The 19,328-nt window shown below is 43.7% G+C and overlaps 1 long non-coding RNA gene across 2 annotated transcripts; it reads right to left on the bottom strand.

Annotated features, from left to right (window-relative positions):
- Nucleotides 1-4,914: 4,914 nt before the first annotated feature.
- Nucleotides 4,915-17,511, bottom strand: LOC146172153 (uncharacterized). Of its 2 annotated transcripts, none has more exons than XR_014702590.1 (5): nt 17,301-17,511; nt 16,084-16,172; nt 15,319-15,373; nt 11,443-11,534; nt 4,915-5,062 (listed from the first exon to the last, which is right to left on the bottom strand). It is a non-coding gene; the product is annotated as an uncharacterized LOC146172153 (long non-coding RNA). The 2 variants fall into 2 exon arrangements; XR_014702591.1 differs by having other exon boundaries at nt 11,466-11,534.
- Nucleotides 17,512-19,328: the final 1,817 nt, after the last annotated feature.

Genomic DNA, 19,328 nt, shown 5'->3' with positions numbered 1-19,328 from the left:
GCTTAGAAGCCAGTAGACAACGACTGCTCCAAAGTCACGCGCAAACGAAGTGTATTACTGCTACGTGGATGCACGTTTGACAGCACACGCTACGTTCAGTGTTGAGAAATCCCCGCCGCTGATGCGCAGTGTGTAGGGCGCTCGACTGCTCTCAATTATGCGAGATGCAGTCCTTCTTGCGGCGGACGCTTTTCGGTGGATGTGAAAAGCCAGGCGTCAGTGTGCTGTTTGATATCAGTGCAGGTTAAAGAATCTCAGGTAGTCGCTATTGCCTACGTGCTCCGCTACGGCGTCTCTCATAGCCTGAGTTGCTTTTGGACGTTAACCAAAGGAAATCGATGCTCAGAAAGTTGGCCTTAGAAATGCAACAATAAATACCAATATTAATTTCGGACCTCTCGGTGCAAACTTGTGAAATATATATCAAATAGGACTTCTTAATGACAATTTGGTAGTGAATGGAAGTTATGGCTTAGAATCAGAGAGGAGCATCCTAAACTACACCTGCTTCATCACTCGTGGCTCGTGAAAGCAGCTGAGGCGAGCGATGAGTCTATTTTCTTCTGGGAATTGGAGAACATTAGTATGTCCCTTAGCAAAAAACAGGCACACTAAAAATGTACTTCAAACGCATTGTATTTATTTCGTATTAATTTCGCATTTTTTTGTCCCAATGCCATACAAATATGTTATAAATATGCTAGGAGTACAACACTGGATATCTCAATATCAGTCAGTCAGTTCAGGCGTTCAGTCGTGTCCGACTCTTCGTGACCCTATGGACCATGTCACGCCACGCTTTCCGGTCTCTCACTATCTTCTTAACATCACATAGCTTCATCTGCAATGCCTCGAGAATGCCATCTAACCATCGCGTTCGCTGCCTACCCCTTCTCCGGCGACCCTCAACCTTTCCCAACATCAAATCTTTCTCCAGCGACTCCTCTCTTCTCATCAGATGACCAAAGTAGCTGAGCTTTAACTTTAGAATTTGACCCTCCAATGAGCAGTCAGGGTTTATGGTCGACAATATCGACTGATTTGATCTTCTGGCAGTCCAAGGAACTCTTAAGAGTCTTCGCCAGCACCACAATTCAAACGCGTCAATTCTTCGGCGGTCAGCCTTTTTCACAGTCCAACTCTCGCATCCATACATCACAACTGGAAAGACCATAGCACGGGTTATACGGATCTTGGTTGGCAGACTAATGTCTCTGCTCTTTACTACACGGTCAAGGCTAACCATTGCTCTCTTTCCCAGAAGCAGGCGTCTCCTAATTTCATGGCTGCAGTCTCCTTCCGAGGTAATCTTGGCGCCCAAGAACAGAAAATCTGTCACAGCTTCCACTTCTTGTCCACTGATGCTCCAGGACTTGATAGGGCAAGACGCCATGATCTTCGTCTTTTTAATGTTCAGTTTAAGCCCAAACTTCTCACTCTCTTCTTGTACGCGCATCAGAAGTCTCTTGAGTTCCACTTCACTTTCTGCCATTAAAGTGGTATCATCCGCATATCTAAGGTTGTTGATACGTTTTCCAGCAATCTTCACTCCGGCTGAAGACTCGTCGAGAGCGGCCTTCCTCATTATGCACTCTGCATATAGGTTAAATAGGCAGGGCGACAGTATGCAGCCTTGCCTCACCCCTTTCCCAATCGCAAACCAATCAGTAAGACCATGCCCAGTTCTGACTGTGGCCTCTTGCCCTTCATAAAGGTTCCTGAGGAGACAGATGAGGTGAATTGGAACTCCCATCTCTTGGAGAGCTTGCCACAATCTGCTGTGATCTACGCAGTCAAACGCTTTCGCATAATCAATAAAGCAGAAGTAAATGGGTTTCTGGAACTCTCTTGCTTTTTCCATGATCCAGCGAAGGTTGGCAATTTGGTCTGTAGTTCCTCTGCCCTTGCGAAACCCAGCTTGCACTTCCGGAAGCTCCCGATCCACATACTGCTGCAGCCTACCTTGCAGGATTTTTAACATCACCTTGCTAGCATGCGAAATAAGCGCGATCGTGCGGTAGTTGGAACAATCTTTGGCACTGCCTTTCTTTGGAATGGGGATATAAACTGACCTCCTCCAATCCTGTGGCCACTGCAGGGTTGTCCAAATCTATTGACATAATGTATGCAGTGTGTTAACAGCGTCGTGGTTGAGGTTTTGAAGCAACTCAGCTGGAATACCATCAATTCCGCTAGCTTTGTTCTTAGCAAGGCTGGCTAAGGCCCATTCAACTTCACTCTTCAGGATGCCCGGCTCGAGATCAGTAATCACAACCGTCCTATGCTGGGTTTGCACATCCGGGTCCTTCTTGTACAGTTCTTCTGTGTATTCCTGCCACCTCTTCTTTATCTCTGAGGCTTCAGTGAGGTCCTTGCCTCGTTTGTCCTTTATCACACCCAGCTTAGCACAGAAGCTTCCCTTGATATCTTTGATTGTCTTATACAGAGCTCTTATGTTCCTTAATTGGCTGTTGTCCTCAACTGCTTGACGCTGTATGTTCAGGAAGGCATTCTTATCTCTCCTTGCTATTTTCTGAAAATCCGCATTGAGAACCTTGTATCTTTCTCTTTCCCCCATACCTTTTGCCATCCTACTTTCCTCAGCTATTTGCAAAGCCTCTTCAGATAGCCAGTTTGCTTTTTTGCATTTCTTTTGCTTTGGAACTACTTTAGTAGCAACTTCTTGTATTATATCACGAACATCAGTCCACATCTCTTCGGGCTCTTTGTCTTCTAGATCTAATTCTTGAAATCGATTCCTCACTTCCACAGCATATTCTAATGGAATCTGATCCAGATCATACCTGAAAGGCCTTCTAGTTTTCTGCGTTTTCCTCAACCGAAGCTTAATTTTGGCAACAAGAAGCTGATGATCGGTGCCACAATCGGCCCCAGGCCTTGTTTTTACTGCTTGTATAGCGCTTCTCCATCTCTGCCGGCAAATAATATAATCGATCTGATTCCTGTACAGACCGTCCGGTGAAATCCATGTGTACAGGCGCCTCTTGTGCTGTTGAAAATGAGTATTCGCTATGGTCAGGTTGTTTTCTTGACAGAACTCTACTAGCCTCTGCCCAGCTTCATTTGGCTCACCAAGACCGAACTTGCCTGTAATTCCGGATATTTCTTCACTCCCGACCTTAGCATTCCAGTCTCCTATGAGAAAAACGACGTCTGATGATGGGGTGCGGTCTAAAAGGCATTGTAGGTCCGCATAAAATCTCTCAACGTCAGCTTCTTCAGCAGCAGTGGTCGGTGCATAGACTTGGATAACTGTTATGTTGAAAGGGTGACCTTGTATCCGAAGTGAAATCATTCGGTCGTTTTTAGGGTTGTACCCTAGCACTGCTTTGCCCATTCTTCTGTTTACTATGAGAGCGACCCCATTCCTTCTCTTGGATTCGTGCCCACAATAAAAGACATAATGGTCGCCGGAGTTAAATTTTCCCATTCCGGTCCACTTGAGCTCGCTGATACCCAAAATATCAATGTTCAATCTGTCCATTTCTCGCTTGACGATATCTAGTTTACCTTGCGTCATAGATCTTACATTCCATGTTGCTATGTGATATATCTCCTTGCAACATCGGACTTTCCGGTCGCTTCCCGACACATCCACAACTGAGCGTCCTTTTGGCTTTAGCCCAGCCGCTTCATTCGTCCTGGAGCTACTAGGAATCGCCCTTTGTTCATCCCCAGTAACATCTGGGACGCCTTCCAACCTGGGGGGCTCATCTTCCGGCGCCATATCGATAATGGTATTGTGACTGGCCATAGGGTTTTCTTGGCAGGAAATACTGGAGTGGGTTGCCATTACCTTCTCCAGTGAATCACATTTTGTCAGAACTCTCTGCCGTGACCTGTCTATCTTGGGTGGCCCTACACAGCAGAGCTCACGACTTCATCGAGTTTCGCAAGCCCCTCCGCCACGACAAGGCTGTGATCCATGAAGGGGATATCTTAATATAAATATGTTTCAAATATGCTTTTTGCCTATTGAGCATATTTCTAACATACTTAAAATGTACTTTCTTCAGCTTGGCAGGGTTCACAAAATCTTCCACCAATAGACTGACAATGTACTTTGAAAGTATTACTAATGTGCTTGACCTATTTTTCATGCTGGCAGAAAGTACCCTTGGAATGGATTAAAAATATATGAAAAATAGGATGCAATTATATTTTTTGGAGCATTACAAATATGTTGCAGTTATATTTTCCAAACCAAGAAAGATATACTAATAACATACTAAAAGCATAAATTTAAACCATTCTCGGAATGCACTAAAAATACATGAAAAATGTGATGCACTCATATTTTTGATGCATTACAAAAATGTTGCAAAAATACACCAAAAATATAGCTGCCAAATGCTGAAAATACGTCCGACATTTTGCAAACTAGCTACCGAGAAACATAAATGAAGGGCAATACCGACAAACACCTCAATGGGACATTTGTGTCCATTGTCATGACCCTTTTTCATGCTCCTTGGATGGCAGTTTTCAAAAGTCAATGTTACTTAAGCTAACTTACCGTTATTTCCGTCCCTGTATTTTACCCACCCAGTCTGAATATATGTGACACAACTTCCTTTATATCCTTATTTGAAGCATTTGAGTACAATGACCCACCGTGGTGGTGCTATGGTTAGGGTGCAAGACTTCTGTGCCCGAGGATGTGGCATCGAATCCCGGCCGCAGCAGCAACTTTTCGATGGAGGTGGAAAGCAAGGCGCCTGAGTGCTGTGCAATGTCAGTGCACATTAAAGAACCCCAGGTGGTCGAAATTTCCAAAGCCCTCCACTATGGGGTCTTTCATAGTACTCGCAGCAAACAATTTCGGCCATACCATATCACACATTAAATCACAATACAGTCCATGGAAAGGAAATACGCTTATGCCACTCAATATCTATTTACAGAGTTTAATTTTCAAGAAACAGTGCTACAATACACCAATATATAGAGTAACAAAACACTGATCTCGTGCTAAACGAAAGCAAGTAGAAAGTCCGGACCGCAGATCTGGATAGGTTCCAAACTTTGGACGCAACGTGGACTGAAAAGGAAGAAAACAAGACACAAATTAAAGTAGGCTTTTTAACATTCCAATTAACAATCATATACTGCTACAAGAACTAGCTTTAGAAACCAGATGGTTTGTTCCTTCTCAACATGGTTATGAATGATGACAAAACAAAAGTAAAAAAGCTGAGCTGGAGTTGGAAACCACAATGTCTGAAACGCCGTATTTGAAATGTAGACTATGGCAAAGCCACCAACCTGTAATGGAAACCACAATGGGGCATTCTGTTTTTTTATCTGATCCTGACATGAATATAATAGTTCCATTTTTCAGAATAAAGGAGTGCGGGTTAGAATCTTGGAAGCATATTTTTTTTTTTTATCAGAGAATGAGAAATGAAACATACTTCCCGTTTATGCATGAAGTTCCATAGCGTGCATCAAAGAAAGGACCGAACACGAGCGCTCGTGTTCTGTCCCTTCTTTAATGTGCGCTATGGAACCTCATGTAGATTACCCGCTAGCCCGAACCCTGACCCTTCCTGTTTACGATTCTTTACTTGCTTTCTTCAATGCACTCGCTGCATTGTTGAATTTGTGACGCAAAAAACTCTGGACCATAGAGTAAGGTAGGTGGGGAAATTTTGACATCACATGAACTGAAGAGGAAGGAAACAAGACACAAATTAAAGCCCTCTTTTTAACATTTAAAACAATCAAATACTGTAACAAAATAATAAATACTGTAAGCTGTAACAAATATGGCAGCCCCTATTAACGCATAATATGTGAATAAAATTCTCAAATGCAGCCCGAATCTGGCCAGGTTAGATATACCAGTACCGCCCTTCTAAAAGCCGGTGTCATGATCACAGCTGACCGCATGCTTTCGTTGATTTATAAATGCAAGAATGGACAACTCTCGCAAAAAGAAAAAAAATATAAATGTGCCGCTTCTTAACATTCGCATCCACCATAGCTTATGCTACTCCGCACGTTCAGACGACAAGGACGGTCGACTCTGGCAAAAAAACAAGAAAAAAAAAACATCTGCCGCTTCTTAACGTCCGCCCTAATTCATCCTAATTTACAACGAAATTTTGTTCTTACACAGCAGCATTTATATATAAAAAAACACTAATATTACGAACTTCACTGCATGAACAGTTTGTCTTTTAGCGGTGTAGAAAATACAAAACCCAAGCTTTCGAACCCTTCCCTTTTCGCTTAATCTTGAATGCATGCATTTGTGACTATAATACAAGCGAATTTGGAAGAAACAGCAAACGAAACAAGTAAAGCTTTGGTAACATACAATTGCATACCTCAAAATATCAGTACAGTTGAAATTTTCTGTGGAGCCAAGCTGCTCCAAACAGGTGCTCTACCATTAATTTTACCCACAGAAAACCTTTTGACCAAACTTGGGACATCTCAATTAAAATCCTGACTGACGGCTGGAGGTACAAACATTGCCATCAAAAATTATCATGAGCTTCATGTGTTGATACAACTGCCATGAAATGGGTGCTCCCACTCAATACGAAACCAATTGGCGCTGTGAATGTTTTAACGGTGCCTGAAAGCCTGCAACTGCATTGCAGGTATAATAGGAATGGGATGTGCAAACTGAAAGTCTCAGCAATATAGACCACCAAGTTCAGTTTGATTCTTGTACTGTAAGTTCTCAATGGTTTTCTCACATGAATGCAAACTAGCGCCCATACTGTAAACGTGCCTCGACTCGACGCTCTACCACCAGTGCTTGGAGTGGAGAAAACAGCCATTCCTCCACTTCAGGGCCAATTAGGATTCATGAATCCAACTCGGCATTTCCTCTGACAAGTTCTCTCTCCACTCGAAGCACCGCAAATGGCATATGGGCGTACTTTTGGCCCGAAAACTGTGTGCTAAAGTAGCACGCTTAGTTTTTCATGTTGAGTCTTCAACAACCTTCGCAAGCAAGTTCGATGTTAAGAGCATAGTGGAACTTGTTTTGCGGGCTAAATGAAAAGGGTGGCTGTGAAAAACGACCAAAAATGCTTTTGCGCCTGGCAACAGTCGCTGCTGGTGACTCAGTACATGACATATGCTTTGAGAAATGGTGTGAATACTTCAGTTTATTTGTTTGGTGTGAGATGTTCTCGCCCTTTGCTGCTTTGCCTTTTTTTTTATTGCCGTGCTTTGACAGACATCAAAATACATTTGAAAAAAAAAAAGTAAAAGCCGGCACTTTCTATGAACATGGCTTTGGCCTTCAGAGGGCTCGGGGGCAAACGGTGAAAACCAGCATGCTGCTTCACAGTGCGTTTCAGCGCATACACACTGAATTCGGAGCCCTAACTGAAACTGTGCTTGAAGAGAATGCCTTCGCTGGCAGCGAATATGCTTCCGTAGGACAAGCACACCAATGCACTCCCTCGACAGTGCCGCGCGTCCGAAGATGCACTACGTACCCTCAGGTGACAGGCAAGCCATTCATGCGTGGGGTGCAGCACAGATGTCCGCACAGCCCCACCGCGCCTTCGGTGCACCCCAGCTTACTGCATGTGACATGCTGTTCCCCCACGACAAGTTTGCCGCCGTTCATCAGACAAGGCGAGCTATGGAAGGAGTGCGCCTCCCCCACAGCTCGAGTCCACCTGCAAGCAAGCTCACCATTAACCGTGAAATGCGCGCCTCAACTCTGCACTCAGTAGGCTCCGAAAAGTTGTTCACTTCATCGGCAACGACTTGAAATGTACCCACACCACAGACGCATAATGCGATAATCAATTACAGTACTGGTACCGGCGGCTGATCACAGTTATAAAAGCTCGGCACGGGCAGCAAGAGGCTACGGCCACACCTGTAAAACGATAACGTGCCAGATGTCCTGGGTCGCTGTCACTTTCAGCCAATGCTTTAGAGAAAGGTTTGGTGCATCCTCGTCATATCCACTTTCGTGAAGTTTGGTATACCGGTAGAACAAAGTCCACACAGCGAGCAAACGATGTGATATCCTCAGTGTTTACAAGTGGAGTGGTCGAGGAGCGGCGCCAAGGCAGCGGCACTGCGGACTAGAGAATCTTGAGAAAACTAGAGTTCTCTCTGCCACTGTGGGAGTTATTCGAGTGAAGGTTGTTTTCTGAAACGAAAAACGGGCCTCGGGGGCCGCTTGGAGTAGAAGTTAGAGTGAAGGCGCAGTCGTGAATATGGCGGTAAGACTAACTGCCACATTCACGACATGCCTTCACTGCAACTTCTACTCCAGGCCGCTTGGAGCGGCAGATGTTTTTTTTTTCCTTCTTTTTTTTTGCCAGAGTCGACCATCCTTATAGTCTGAACGTGCGGCGTAGCATAAGCTTTGATAACTCTGATCAGCTGCCGGTACCAGTACTGTAATTGATCATCGCATTACACTTTTGTGGCATGGGCACATTTCAAGTCGTCACTGGTAAGCGAAAGTTTCGTGGCTTGCCCTGCGCGATGGCTTCCCCAGACGACGATGAACTTGCAGGGGAGCAGTGTGTTACATGCAGTAAATTGGGGGAACTGGAGGTGCGGAGAAGCTGTGCGGACATCTGTGCTGCACCCCACGCATCAGTGCCTTGCCCATCGCAGTCGAGGAAGCGCATTCATTTGCTCATCCTACAGAGCGATATTTGCAGTCAGCAAAGGGCATGGCTTTTCAAGCAGGTTTTCAATTATGGCTCCGAACTTGTCCGAAAGAGACTGGGCAATCAATGAACAGAAGGGTAAATGAACATCGGGCAGACACAGGCAAAAACCTCCCAAAAGCAGCTTCCCAGCATTTCAATCAGATGGGCCGTAAGGTTATTGAAATTTATTTATTTATTCTCCATGTTGGGCTTTAAATCTTCAAGGGACACAAAATATAGGGTGGCATATCTAATCCATAAATTTATAAGATTGGAACCAACAGGAGCAAATATTGTTACGTGGAAACTCTATGTATTTACAGTATATTTACAACAGCCTCAACAAGCATAGCCGCTAGCAGCAACATGGAACCAGGCCCACTTTGTTGTCATCTCATTGTCCCTTCCAAGAGGCAAGTGAAGGAAACACTTCGTTGTCGTTATCTTGCAACAATATCTTGAAAGAAGCATTAGTATTCCTTAAATATATTTCCTCTCTGCCACAACTAGCCATGACAACAATCCCATAAAGTGTAAATAGTACACTTTATTCATAGCATATGTACATACTCTGTATCCCCGCCCCCCTCCTGTAATAGCAAAAGCTCCAAGTGTTTGTTCAAACATGTTCGTTTCTCATTACTTCTTACTTTGGTTTCCCCTTGAATCGTTTCAGATAATTCCATGCTTGGCAGGTATAGTATACTCTAATTTGTTGTTATTTTAATTTTTTTTGTCCTTCTCTCCCCTTTCCAAAACCTCTTGATAGCTGTTTCCATGCAGCTAGCTGTATTGCTCATCAGGTCCCTTTGGAATGCTTGTCCCTTTCAATGTATGAAGGAGCACTGAACAAGGGTAAAAGGGGTACAAGAATGCTGAATTGGGTGAGTTGGTGCGTTTGCATTTGTCCTTGTCTTCTTTGCGCTACGTTTCCTAAAATGTAAAAGGGGTACATCTCAGTTTGCAGGTCGAGCCAACGTTTCGACAAGTGGACTTGTCTTCGTCTCGGCAAAGCGATCATCAGTGGCAGGGGTTTAAATACGCTTTTGCTTCCAAAGAAGAAAAGCTGTGGAGGTGAAAGTAGGTGAGAATAAAGCAGGTGAAGGAGTGGGGAGGGGAGGATGGGTGAGAAGATGAGAAGAAAGTAGGTCATGGAGTGAACAAAAAAAAAAACATCTTCAGTATGTATGTCTCAGCCTGGAACCAGGGATCCTTTGGCCAGCAAAAGAAGTAAAAGCAGCATACCAGGAAAAACTACAATACCGGGTAGATGATTAGTCACCACTTAAGAGAATCCCTTAAGTATATTCCCTATGCAACATAACTATTCGGGGAAACAATCCCACATAGCGTTAATTGTACAGTTTATTCACAACGCATGTACACTCTATTCCCTTCTGCAATAGCATAAGCTGTACATGCTTCTCCAAACACATTTCCCCCTTATCACTTGTTGCTTGAGTTTGTCCTCAAACTTTTTCTTTTGCATGTCATTTGTGGTTCACTGTGCAGTTATTATCCTGTGACTTTGTACTGACCTCCCCCCCCCTTCCACCACCACCACCACCACCACCACCAGCTTTGCAGAAAGATTTAAGAATTGGCTCCCTTAGATATATTCCTTATCAGGGCACTTTGCAAAGCCTGTCCCTTTGTAAGGTGTATCTGCACCAAACCCTCTTAAGTGGTGACAAATCATCTACCCGGTATTGTAGTTTTTCCTGGTATGCTGCTTTTACTTCTTTTGCAGGCCACCACAAGATCCCTGGTTCCAGGCTGAGAAATACATACTGAAGATTTACTATTTATTTTTTCACTGCATGACCTACTTCCTTCTCACCCATCCTCCCCTCCACACTCCTTTACCTACTTTCTTCTCACCCACTTTCCCCTCCTAAACTTTTCTTCTTCGGAAGCAAAAGCATATTTAAACCCTTGCCAGTGATAATCACTTTGCCCAGACGAAAACAAGTCCACTTGTCGAAACGTTGGCTCGACCTGTGAACTGAGGCGTACCCCTTTTACCCTTGTTCAGTACTTCTTCATACCGGGTAAACCATCTTCCTTTCGTTCTACCTGTCCCCTTTCAAGAAACACGTGTCAGCATCGAACCTGCTTTAGGTGCTGACAATCGTCTACTTCGCGTATTAGATTTTCTTGCTGCTGCTGCTTTTCTTTTTTTTTCATGTGATGATGAAAGCACTGGTTCCATGCTCATAGAAATTCATACCCAAGGAAACATTCTTTCACTTCTCGCTCTGCTTCTTTCTCCCCCCCCCCCTTCCCTAGCTTTTCTTCTTCGGAAGCAAAACCGTATTTAAAACCTCCACCAGTAATTGTGCTGCCCAGACGAAGACAAGTCCCCTTGTCGAAATGTTGGCTCGGCTTGCTAACTGAGGCTCCCCCTCTACACTTGTTCAGTGCTCTTTCATCCTACAAGCGAATTCCCTACTTTGATCTAATAGATTTGCCACCTTCATGGTCCCAACAGCGCAACAAACATTGTTTAGACTTGATGTTAAACTCTTCTGTTCATAGTAAAACTGAAAGTGTATCTGGGACGATTAGATTTCTTACTGCTTAGACTGTGCAGCTCTGTCAGGTCAATTTTCAGTGCCCCAATGAGGCATTTACACTACCCAACTTGACACACAGTACTTTCTGAGAGAATCATGCTTAGCAACGGGTATAAAAAAATAATGCAGAATAGGTGCCTCTTATAAAGGGCTACAGGTTAACTTAATTTTCATTGCAACAGTTGATCAACACTTACAGGACAGCCAAAACACTCAGTACCTCCAGTATTTCCTGCTGCTGCACCAGCCATCCCAGAAGTATTGAAGACGTCAACAAGTTCTGGCAACTCTATAAAACAACAGAACATTACAGAAAGAAAACATGAGCAACACTGCACATCGGAGCTTCAGATGGGCGAAGTTTAAATTTCCCAAACTTATTTAGCTACCGACAGCACAGAGCAACACAAAGATGCTACTCAGCTAGAAATCATTTGCACTATGTCGTGCAGCAACCAACAATGCTACTGAGTAAAACTTATTTGCTTTTGTCTGGGCCTTAGAAAATAACCTTTTTTTTTAATTTGCTCCTGCACAAGGTCTGCAGACATAATCAGAAAGGTATCACTTGCAGAGTTTAGAAATCGTCCTTGAGGTGGCACCACAAAAGGCAGCTATGTATTGTACAACCAACGCCGATTGAGCTACCACTGCACAGCACCAACTATAAGATTGGAATGCAAGGAGACAGTGTCCATATTCCAGTGTACATAAAGCAATACCTACTGGAAGAAGGTGTGCCTACATACCCACCCGCCAGCTGCTCGGTTAAATGGACTCACTTGCTCAAAATAATGAGCAATGGTCTCAATTTGCCTCAGATGAAACAGACAAAGCGAGCACTCAGATTAAAATATTCAAGGTGCATTCTGAATGAGTGAGCCCAAGAAAATTTGCACTTTTCTTTCTAGATGCAAGATTTCTGGTTCCCAATTCAACGAAAATGTTTGTACTCTAAAAAAGTAGTCGCATACAGTGCTAAGTCTGAACGACAAGCACTGTATCGCAGCAGTGCTCAGATAAAAACATTTTAGCGCACATTATTTGGATTACATAACTGGTATCAAAGCCTCCCTTGACCTTCACCCACTGGAAATTCCGACGGAAAATTGCACAACTTTGTCCTCATTGACCAAATTCGCTCTTAGAGTTGCCACTAGGCACTTCTCGTTGCCATTATAATTCAATGAGCGTTCAGCGTCTTCATGGTCACACTGATGCTTTCAACAGGTCCTTTTTTCCTAGACCAATTGCAGCATGGAATAAATTATCCGAATCAATAGCCTCCAAGCATGACATTTAAATTTACGACTATACTTGCTGCCGATCTAAACGAACAACTACAATGGTTTCCTTTCTGTGCAATTTTTATTCTTTCGAGTTTATGTGATTGTGGTCTATGTTGCATTTGTTTTTGCTCTTATACTGCCATAGTCTGTTTTAGGAGTTTTTGAATTGTGCTCAGGTACAATTTATGGTATTCTTGTATTGCTGTTGTATTACTGCATTGTAGTGCCTGTTCTCGTTTTTCATTTCCTGACCGCTGATACTATGTTATCGATCCCCCCCCCCCCTTCCCAATGTAATACCCCACTTGGGGCCTTTAAGGGATAGAAAAGGATGATGATAATGATGAGGAGACAGACTATTTGGCTGGCAGAAAATGTCTGCTCCTTTCCAGCTCTTCAACACAGTAAAGGTTATGTGAACGCATAACTTTTTCTATCACGCAAACAAGACAGGCAGTCTTGCGCTCGTGCCAATAACTTTGGCATGTAAGTATGCGACATAGTACAGCTAGAAGCAATATAAGAGAGAACAGAGGAGCACGTGGCCTCCACACTTTGCAAAGTGCTGCCACCGACATGTGATCAGAATCAGCAGTAAAGGCGCACGCAAAGTAAGCTTGGATGGCTCCTCTTTCCGGGGATGCCCTTTACATTATTTCTTTAAACAAAGAAATAAGTGGTCAGTGGTACCATATACTCATGGATTGACCCATAATTTGATGAAGATTGGACACAGACATGGCATCCGGATTGTGTCCTGCGACATAAAACAGAGCCAAAGGCAAGTTTGCTCGAGTGAATAACCAGGAGTTTAAGTCTAGATGCCAAACTGCGCACCGGACAAGGTACTCCGATTGTATCCAGGGGATTGTCTACCAGATTCCCTTACATTGTGGGAAGCAATACATTGATTAAAACTTCCTGCTGGGCGAGTTGGTAGTTCATCTTGATGTAGGGTTTTTTTTTTTAGCGCAAACGTCTCGCCTTTCTTGTCTTTGTCTTTGTTTGCGCTAAAAAAGAAACCTACATCAAGCAGTACATTGGACAAACAGGAAGATTCATTAATGACAAAATTAGAGAGCACGCTGCAGCAATATCGGAGAAGTCAGACACCAACCTCGCAGTGCACTGCAGAGGCTGCTTTATTGTATTTGCAAAGACCAAAAATGTGCAGCTGACCTTCACAATGTGAAGGTTTTGAGAAGGAATAAGGACAGGTTAACAAGGGAAATTTTCGAAGCACGTGCAATCAGGAGCTCGGAAGACCAGTGTGTTACCACGCCTTCAGTGGTACTGTTGAAAAAGGAATTAGATTACGCTTGCTGGCAGGATGTTAAAGATAAGGAATAAGTTAGCTGCAGAGGTAAAGTGAAGGGAGAAAAGATGCGCGGGTTCAGATCAATATAGTTGTCAGTGCAGCGTTGTCCTTGTGTCTATGTGCGCTTCTTCGGTTTTGTTCCCCTGCTCTGCTGCCTCCTTCCAAGATGTTACACCAACTAGCTCAACGTTCTACTCTATTATTGTTCAACTGAGTGATTTCACGTGAAAACCAAAGCCTTGAATGTACACGGCATTGCGTTCCACTGTTTAGGGCATTTAAAAGGCAATAGATGAGAAATGTATGTGACAGTCAAGCACAGCAAAACTGAACATGCCGCGCCTACATTTCTTGCCATCACTCTCTTGCGTTTCGCCCTGCAGCTCGGAAATTTCTTTCTTTCCCTACTTCTTGCTACGCTTTTCCGCTCTTTTACTTCTGAGTGAACTGCACCCCCTTCCTTCCATATTCATAGCCAACCTTACTTTATCCTATGCACTGCATTCTTTCCTTCACGGTTCTAAGGCTTATGTAAAGTTGGCTCCTTAGTGTTGGTGAGCCTGATGGTAAAGCCATTAAAAAAGCAGTTTTGCGTTTTTTTTTTATATCTGCCCTTCGATTCTAAGTAGTGCGTGTGCAGTGATGTAATTTCAAGGGAAGTACATCCCCGTGGGCAGGTGCACTTTACGACAACTGATTGTTACCAAAAATGTTTTTACCATTTAGGCAAAAGATGTCACTTATGGAAGAGGAACTGGGACTTCAGTTTCATTTTACTATATCCGAGTTTACTATAGTGGGGTTCCACTGTATTAGCACTGCGCTGCGTGCTCGTTTATTGTTAGTTTCGCTGAGCTAAGACAGTGCACTCTTAGACAGGCCCTCCAATGGTTAACCGGCTTCAAGACATAGCAATAAATGAACCAGCTGTGAATGGACCCCTTTCTAAGTCAAGCCAGAGCTTTGAAATCAATACTGGGTTGCAAGCAGTCACAAATTTGCAGTGATGGCAGATAGGACTGGGACAGGCATTGAAAAACATTCCTCATCATATGTGTAATTCTGCACATGCACCATGCCAATCATTTAATGTGCCAGAGAGTGCCATGTAATGATTGATCACAGGCCTTTAATTGTGACACTCAATTGTACCGTGAAAATCCTTCCCCATTTACAAAAGTAATCATTAGCTGTAACATGACCTGTAGAAATTGACACAGAGAGCTGAGGCTGTGTGATCACTACATGCATAATATGATGCTGCATTCCCAGGCCATTAAAATTGCAAACAAGCCATTCCTTTCTCCAGTAGACACAATATGAAAAATTTTAACTCTTATTTATGTGGAGGATCATAATATTGCAAAAGTATTTAAATTGCCAACGACATTTTTTTATTCAATATGAGTTATGCATAGATAAGCCTTCTAACTACTTCAACATAGCCAAAAAATGTAGTTGCTTACCTTTTGATCTAATTCCAGCCTAAGATGCTGTCTCCCCCTTTCGTTTTCCTGGCTTCTATTATACAAAAAAGAAACACCATATTTTTTTTTTCAAAAATGAGGTTTAACTGCTTAAACATAAACAATTTAGAACTGATTCCTAGCTTTTAACAAGCAGCAGTCATTCATCAATAAGAGGCCCGGAGGAATGTAAGAGACTAATGGTATAATGAAGGATGCAATTTGCACATTATTTTCAATAGCAAGCTGTGGTACTTAAGAGAATAGTGAAAGCTTAGCATCAACACTAAGGCAACAGGTGATGCCACCAAGCTGCCCATTAAGGCTCAGAAAAATAATTTCTTTTACCAATGTAGTGCATGCTAAACTCGCTGAAATTGGTGTGCAAGACTTACTGAATAACATAAAAAGCTTTCAGCTGAATAATTTGACAATCTACCAGCTCCAAGATGCTGTGGAGCTGGCCAATACACATGGGGTTCACGACCACCCTGTACAGGATTTCTGGCTCAAACAGGCCTCTGCAGCACACTGCTAACTCGAATAAGGAAGTTGCTACATGATCATCTTAAAACATATCTTAATGGCCTGCAGATCTATTTAATTTCTGACTCTGTCTCAGGGATTACATTGCAAACGTAAGCATTTTATGCTGTTGTCAAAGAAGGAAAACAATACATTTTTACAGAAAAAATTAAAAGCAATACAAAGCATTTTCTCATTATGGCCTATAACACACGAATGGAAGGTACAGAAGACAGAAACCTTGCTGGTCTTCAGTCGATGGGCATCACCATATCCCTCTTCTTCCTCGAGCATTGCATTCAGTAATATTTCCAGATTGCTGCGCACAGCTACGAAGAAGAAAACCTATTAGCAGACATTCTCATACCCGTCTTTGCTTCACTCTATATTATGGCTTGTGAATGACATCACTTGCCTTAACATACAAACGGCACAGTTCAAAATTGAGCTCTTGCTCTGAAAAAGCAATGACTACGTTCATATTTGTTTTTACATATCGAACACCCTGGGCGGGGACACTTATATCCCCACCCACGATGTCCGATATGCAAGAACAAAAATGTTGAAGCCGACATTCACCACTTGCTGTGGGACTGCCCAGCACTGAAATTGACACGAATCCGGCACTTGGCGATAGCTAGCCTACCAGCAAACAATCCTGCCTCGTATATCACCTGGACGCAGGGACATCATTGCTCACTCCTTGACATCATAAAATCACCCAACCTTTTTCCATTAATTTAATCATTTCTTCATTCTTCATCTCATACCCTACTGATGCCCTTAGGCAGTAAATATCGTTAAAAAAAAAAAAAAACAGACGGCACAAGCAGGCAATGTACTTTCCGGTTCTAACCAAAAAACATTGATAAACATTCGCCGGTAAAAAAATTACGGCATCTGAAAAACCCAATAACGCCGGTTTTTGGTATTTAGGACCAGTTCTTGACGAAAAACGTTCCTCTTCCGTCCCTTCAGAGTACAGAAACATGCACAAAGTATTTTAACCATGGCTCCACTTGTTTACGTCACTGCAAAATCCGGACACTGCGATATGTGCCAAAAGTCTTTCTGTGGCGTGACATCGTATTTTTTTCTCCCTTAATACCAACGTTGGGGAAAAATTGCTGCACTGTCGACATGTTGAGTACTACGTGCATGCCCCTTCTCCCCAAGGAGGGCCGTAAATATAAATAACCAAAGAACCTGGGAGACCCTGCACAGCTCTGACCCTGAGACCCAGCTGGGCGCGATCAACCTGACCGAAGAACAACGCGCACCAGCCAGCATCCAAGGCGAAGCGCCAGACGCGGGTGGAGGAGATACGCGAAGTCTATTCCTCCTTCTTGATAAACATGCATGCATACCGCCACAGCTAAATAGCAGCGCTATCTGGCTCAGTGCAAGGGCGCCAGTTTTACATCTGCAAAAAATACAATAACAGTCTGTATACTTACGGCTGAACTTGACAGCTTGCGCGACGAGCAGCTTTGATGAGCCAGTTGCCCGCCGTTTTTTATCCTCTCGGGCCAGGCAACGTTTATCCGATTGACCTTCTGTGAAGGGCCGCTGAACGTCGGCAAGGTTTTTGAGTTACGTTTGACGACTGCGTCGTGCCCCTGAATTACATTAACATACTCTACAGCAAAATACTCATCGGGAAATTGGAACAGCGCGAACTTGAAGAAGGTGTCACATGTCACCAATGGATCCCAAAATGGCCTAATCGCACGTGTGTCGCACCCGCCACCTATAAGGAGTAAATAATGTTTCTGTCTCTTCTTTTAGTAGTAACTCACACCATTTAGCCCCAAATCTAGCCCTTGTTATTCTATTTTAACAATCTTTTTCCTCATTTATTTTTTTTTTCACTTATGACATCTTTTTGCCATGTATACAAGCATGGCCTCGGAGATCACCAAACGCGCGCGTTTGGTGATCTCGGAGGCCGTAATACAAGCAACTTTTTTTATATATTTATTTTTCAAATTTTATAGGCCTACACGACACACTTTTGTCTCGCTTGACATTGACACACACAATGTTCTTACACAGCTCCTTCTGCATCTGCTTTTGTGTCTGCTTAGGTTTTGTAACGCACCATAATGTGTACAGCTTCATATACAAAGGCGTAGCAATTTCATTATCAACTCCATTTCGGCTTTCTTGCTGTCTCGGCATCATTTCACTAGAACTGCTAGCCGAGAGGCGCACACGACCACAAAACATCAGTCATGATGTATGTGCACCCCTCGAATGTATTCAGGAAAACAAAAGGGACGCAGGAGGTTTAGGAGGTATGATCTAGTCCTGAAAGTGGTATACGTGAGTCCCTCTTAATCACTTGAGTAAGAGACAGAGAAGATCGGCATCGTGGCCATCGTGGCCACGGACGTTCCGCCACGCTACGCTCTGTGGCCATTTCAACGTGTTAGCAAACACATCGCAAGACATCGTCGCTGCCGTATTCAGCTGATTGTAGTACATATGTGAAAGAGCATATGTGTGATCCGTACTAAGCTCGCCATACGTGTCTGACACAACGTCCCGTATATTTGCTTGTGTTATATACGTGATCGGGATTGGGGTAGGGGGTCGGTAGAACACTGCACGGGAACGGGCCGCGGGCCGGGGCTTTCTGTGTATACAGCTTCTTTCGGAAATGAAGGAAACCTGCCGCTGAATTTGGTCCAGTGATTTATTTGACGCCGAATAAAAGAAAGCGTATTGTAGACAGATGAGTAAAATGTCTTCCCAAAACTCTCTTGACGAAACCTTTGCTTCTACAGATACTACTGCCCTTAATTCTCTGTTGAGAATATTATTACTGTAAGATTCTTTTTTTTTTGTCTCATCTTGGCCTATTTTTATGTACTGGCGGTAAGCAGTACATTTTTAAGGCGTCTGCGCATGCAGACTTTGTCGGGCCTGGGGCGGGCCTAGTGGAAACGCGGGCCAGGTACGCGCCTAGTTCATGTGTGCATGGGCCAGGGCCAGTCCCGGGCTTGGAGTTATGGGCCCGGGCTGGGCTCGGCCTTTAAACGGTGGGCATGGGCCGGGCCCGGACCGGAAAATCAGGTGCAGTGCTCTAGTCATGGGGTCGAGTGTGTGTTAATGCTGGAAGCACGTAGAGCATGAAAGCTTGCAGCGCGAACCCAAGACCCTTTTTGCAAGAAATTTCTATAAGCCAGCCAGATATATCAACTGGGAATTAAGTTCTATAAACAATTAGACCATGCAATTTACCATGGGCAGTGTCAAATAACTATATATGGTCCTTGAAGAAAAAAACTATGGCAATTAGAACATAACCGTTCAGCGGTTCAATTGTGCAAGTGCGTTACTGCAGGAAAGCCAAATTCAATTTCGAGTGACGCGGGAATTAATCCTGTGCCCTGAACGTCCGTTTCAACTTGGATACCGCGGCTGCGCTCATGTACCCATGCATGTTCAACGGACAGTCTTTCACGCTCTTCAGCGTTTGA

The sequence above is a fragment of the Amblyomma maculatum genome, unplaced genomic scaffold, assembly GCF_055883805.1.
Source record: "Amblyomma maculatum isolate TAMU_Amacu unplaced genomic scaffold, ASM5588380v1 scaffold_13, whole genome shotgun sequence".
In the NCBI taxonomy this organism is placed as follows: Eukaryota; Metazoa; Arthropoda; class Arachnida; order Ixodida; family Ixodidae; genus Amblyomma; species Amblyomma maculatum.
This window is presented reverse-complemented; position numbering and strand designations above follow the sequence as displayed.